We start from the raw sequence: 5,472 nt of genomic DNA, 5'->3' as shown, positions 1-5,472 counted from the left end.
GGCCCAACTCGGATCCAACCAGAAAACCCTTCGATTTCTACACTGCTTTAGTTCAATCCTTCCAATTTCTGTTTTAATTTGATATAATGTAACCTCTTTGTCACTCTCTTAGACTCCTACTCTTCCTGACTAGTTGACTCCCATTTCCTTAACCTATCGCATTCCAGTATGCACTTTTATGGATTTTTATTCTGGGATTTTGCACTTCTACGGTTCTGCCATTGTTGCTTTCTCCACGACAAGTTAGCATTTGCAACTCTGCTATGTGCATGTAAGGTCCTCGACTGCTTGTCATGCTTCTTGATTACTTGTTTTGTCTAATACTCTAATACACATAGTTTCAATTTTATGGTAAGTGCATAATTAATTGATTTTAGTTTCTTTACCATCATTATATTCAACAAATTAGCAAATAAATTGTAGTTGGCTCGTTACCAATATGGTATGATACACTTACAAATATTGGAAATTTAGGAATCGGGATTAGGACATTAGGTGCATATGCTCTTTACCTGTTATTGTTATTCACAATTCACAAAGAATGAAGAGTGATATATTTCAATTGCTATAAGATAAAGCCTAAATGCTTACATTACATAGTAACATAGTTAATTATATATTCGCTTATATACTTTACTTATGAATGTTTAATACTTTATTTTAAGTTTTAACTATATGCTCTATTTAATTTTAATATTTCAATTTAGTTGTTATTTGATATGAATAAGAATTGTGGTATCAATTTTATTTGCTCTTTGTTTTTAATTACAAAAAACACTTTTGCTAATATCACTTTGTGGATATGTGAAAAGGATTACAGGCTTGCAGCTGTTGCTTCTCAAAGTTACTAAATCCAGTGAAGTATCTCAAGTTCTCAACTCTTAAATTTAAAGACTCTGAGGTAAGCTTATCAAATAATTAAAATAGAATTTAAGCTTGCTACTACAAATCAAATAAGTAATATAATCTACTCTCAATTGTGAACTTTCTGACATCAAATTGGAGTTTTTTATACCAACTATATTATTAGATAATAGATAATAGAACAAAGTTATTGTTTAAAATAAAGATTATTTATGTTATTATTTAGATAATAGTGGCATATATGTTTATTTGTTCAATTGACTAGCATTAGTAGATACATATGCTTTTATATATAAGTTTGGTTTAGAAGAAAATTTATAATTCCATCTTGTTAAAGGTTGTGAACTATTTAATGAAATTAGTGACACTATTCGACATTCATATAAGCCTTTGTGTAGTAATATTTAGCTTATTTAGCTCTCGTGCTGTAATTGGTAATTAGTTGCTCCAATTAGGGATGTCAATGGGGCAGGGCGGGGGCGAAGGATGCCTCCCTGCTCCCCATCCCCGCCCTCAGATTTGCTCCCCATCCCCGCCCCATTCCCCGCCGTGGGGGAATATTGCTTCCCATCCCCATTCCCCACGGGGCCCCATTTCCCGCGGGGACTCCATTCCCCATGTACATAATAGTTCTAACTAATTATTAATTTCCATATGAATAGAGCTACAAGTATCTATCTTATACAAAAACTGTAAGATTTTATACAAAAAAGTCTAAATGACACGATGGTGACTTCTTTCGAAATAACGCAATGGGGACGCAACGACGAGCCAAAGGACAAAGTAGTAGACGAGGTGGGAGACGCGGAAACAGAGAGGAGAATGGACACGATGGCAGAGTTACGAAAAGGAATGCCACAAAAAGAAATTACGACGCGGTAAGGGTGATGGCACGGTGAGGTGTGACGATGCGGTGAGAAGGGTGACGAGGGGGTGGCTGCAGAGAGGTTGGATGAAGTATGGACTGCCTTAGGAATCTCTGAATTGAAGAAGGGTTATGCAAATAAAGATTAGGAGTTTTGGGTTTTTATATATATGTGTGTGTGAGAAATATCTAAAAAACATATATGAGAAATAAACTATTAAGGATAATTCAAGAAATTCATAAATTTCGGGGAATAGCGGGGACGGGGTGGGGATCCCGCTCGGGTCCCCGCGCCTGCTTCGGGAGAATTTTGTCCCCCATCCCCATCTCCGCGAGGAAAATTTCCCACAATCGGATCCACATTCGGGGCAGTCCCCGCAGGGATCCCCGCGTCTCGGAGAATTTTGCCATCCCTAGCTCCAATTAATGTGTTTGAGAGTATGAGTAGGAATTTATGTTACAAGGGACACGTTCATAACTTTGGTAATGTTCAATATGATTTTATTTTCTCTTTGATGCTAGCTAGCTAGGCATGGATGAAACAAATATTTTGGGGTTTATGTTCATGATCTGTTCAACAACTAAATTTGATATATATTGCACAATTTTCTTTTAAAAATTATGTGAATTTGTTGCATTGTTGATAGTAATATATTAATATTTAAATATTCTAACTTGATAATGCATTCATTAGTTTGCTGTATATGAAGTCGTTCAAATTTTATTAATGTACTGTATTATTAGTTTATTACTACTATATTCGGGGCTTTAAGCCTCCTTCTTCATAAAAAAATTACTATTGTATTCTCACTTCAAAAACCATAGTTTAGTTTTAAGGGGTTAATTGTTTACTTCTATTTATTTAGGTTTAAAATGGCTTCAGATGCGAATAATAGTGGAAATAATACTGGGGATGAAACTGTTTGTGGTGGTGCACCCGAGAAGATTGCTAAAAATACTCCAGGAAATAGGAGTGACAAAGCTTAGAAGTATGGAATTTCTATTGATAGAGATGCCAAGAAAATAAAATGCAAGTATTGTGATAAGGTGGTGACAGGAGGAGTGTATAGGTTGAAACATCATTTGGCGGGAACAAAAAAAGATGTTGAACCTTGTATGGGTGTTTCTAATGAAATTAAAAAGGAGGTGTTTGATATTGTTGTTAGTTTGCAAAAAAATTTGGTTAAGAAGACAAGAGACTTTGAGAAAAAGATACAAAGTAAAGATGAAGGAGTAGAAGAAAAAGGGGATGCTTTAGTTGGTGAGAAGAGAAAGGGAAAAGAAATAGAGACACCAATATATCTCTTTAAGAAAAGGGGTGTGAGCACTCAAACAACAATCAACTCTATTTTTAAGAAGGGTCTAAGGGAAGAGGCATGTGATGAAATTACTTCGTTCATCTACAATAATGCTATTCCCTTTAATGTTACAAGGTCTGAAGAATATCATAGCATGTTTGAGAAGGTTGTCTGCCATGGATTAGGATTCAAGCCACCCTCTTATGATGAGTTAAGAGAAAAATTATTGAAGAAGGTAGAGTCAACCAAACTAACATTAGAAGAACATAAAACTGAATGGAAGAAAACTGGATGCACTATTATGACAGATGGTTGGACGGATAAAAGAAAGAGAACTATTCTCAACTTCCTTGTGAATAGTCCTAGGGGAACTGTTTTCTTAAAATTCATTAATGCTTCTGATATATGCAAAATAGCTGAAAAGATATTCAAGATGATTGATGAAGTTATAGAGGAAGTGGGAGAAGAGAATGCGGTTCAAGTTGTAACTGATTATGCAGCTAACTATAAAAAGGCAGGACAAATGTTGATGGAAAAGAGAAAAAATCTTTATTGGACTCCTTGTGCCGCTCATTGCGTTGATTTGATGCTTGAAGATTTTGAGAAGAAGCTAGATCTTCACAAAGACACCATTGCCAAAGGAAGAAGACTTACCACTTATATATATTCTAGAACTTCTCTAATTTCCCTTTTGCAACAACACACCAAAGGAAGAGATTTGGTGAGACCAGGTATGACACGATTCACTACTTCCTACCTTACTTTGGGTAGTCTTAATGAGAAAAAAATCCAATAATTAGAATGTTCATCTCAGATAAGTGGAAGGCAAGCAAGTGTTCAAAGATAGGATGTGAAAAACATTGAAAATATTGTTTTGGATAAAATATTTTGGAAAAACATTATCCATTGCTTGAGAGGTACTTATCCTCTTCTTCACGTGTTCCCTATAGTGGATTCAGAGGGAAAACCAACTATGGGATACATGTATTCTGAAATTGATCGTGCTAAAGAAAAGATTAAAGATGCTTTTCAAAGTGTTAAAGCAAGGTAATAAAACTAGTAATAAGTAAACATTTTTCTTTCAGTATTACCATTTAATTATTTACTAATTAGGTAATTGTCTAATTCACTATTTCTATGTTCTTTTTAGTTATAAGCCTTTGTGGAATATTATTGATGCAAGATGAGACAAGCAACTCTTAAAGCCTTTGCATGTTACAGGCTATTATTTGAATCCACAAATTCATTATAGTCCTAATTTTAAGGTTGAGTATGATGTTAAGAAAGGACTTTATGATTGTTTGGATATACTTGTGGGAGATCCTGCACTCATTACAATTATTGATAGTCAACTTGAAGATTTCAAAGTTAAGGCTAAATTTTTTGGTAGAGATGTAGCCAAGAATGCTCTCAAAACCAAAACCCCTTCACAATGGTGGGATTCTTAAGGGGATGAACATCTAGAACTTCAAAAATTTGCTATCCGTGTCTTGAACTTGACTTGTAGTTCATTGGAATGTGAGCGCAATTAGAGTGCTTTTGAGATGGTAAACTTTTAATTTGATACTCGTTTAGGGATTTATTTTTTAAATTATAGAATTAGTTAATTATTCAATTCTATTATTTTCTAATTAGCAAATGTATTTTTTTTAAATAAATGCTCATAAATTTTGATATTATTAGGTTCACATGAAAAGGAGAAATCATTTGAAGACAAGCACAATGAATGACGTTGTTTTTATGATGACCAATTTAAGATTGGCAAGGAATAAGCCATCAAGAAACATTGCTTACTATAGTCTTGAAGACTTGGATTCAAATGAAGAATGGATTGTGGAAGATGAAAATATGATGGAAAATTTGGAGGAGTTTGACACACAAAATGATGTAAACTTAGCCCCTCAAGAAGATGGAGGTAAAGATGGGAGTCCTTTGATTGATTTGGAGATTCCTCTTTTTGATGATGATGCTTTCAATGAACTTCTCAACTTTCCTCCTAATGAAAATCAAAATGTTGGAGAATATGATGATCATGATGTTAATGAATTGTTCTAGTCTTTATATTTTTTAGTATGATATTATGTTATCTATTTTATATTTGTGATGTTGCATATTAGACTTGCGGCTAGTTTATATTTGTGATGTTATTGAACCTTTACAAATGTTGCATTTTGTTATATATTTATGCTACTTTAACTTTATTTTATCATCATGTTATTATTTTTGATACTTTTGTCAAATTTAAATTTAAATTTTTATTTAAATTACTTAATTTTATCATATTATATTACTCTTATAATTGATATTGATAAATTTATATATTTAGTAAAATCTTACATTCCGTTTTACGATTTTACACTCTACGATTTTTAATTATCTTTCTGATTCTACGTAAAATCTCGATTTTGCTACCTTGATCTTGACCTCCAAACCTTTCATGATGAT

At 33.4% G+C, this 5,472-nt stretch overlaps 1 pseudogene; it reads left to right on the top strand.

Moving 5' to 3' along the window:
• Positions 1–2,845: 2,845 nt before the first annotated feature.
• Positions 2,846–5,082, top strand: LOC107636962 (uncharacterized; annotated as a pseudogene).
• Positions 5,083–5,472: the final 390 nt, after the last annotated feature.

This window comes from Arachis ipaensis, chromosome B4 (assembly GCF_059453495.1).
Source record: "Arachis ipaensis isolate K30076 ecotype BB chromosome B4, ASM5945349v1, whole genome shotgun sequence".
In the NCBI taxonomy this organism is placed as follows: domain Eukaryota; kingdom Viridiplantae; phylum Streptophyta; class Magnoliopsida; order Fabales; family Fabaceae; genus Arachis; species Arachis ipaensis.
Note: the sequence above shows the minus strand (reverse complement) of the source record. Positions and strands in the feature narration are given on the sequence as shown.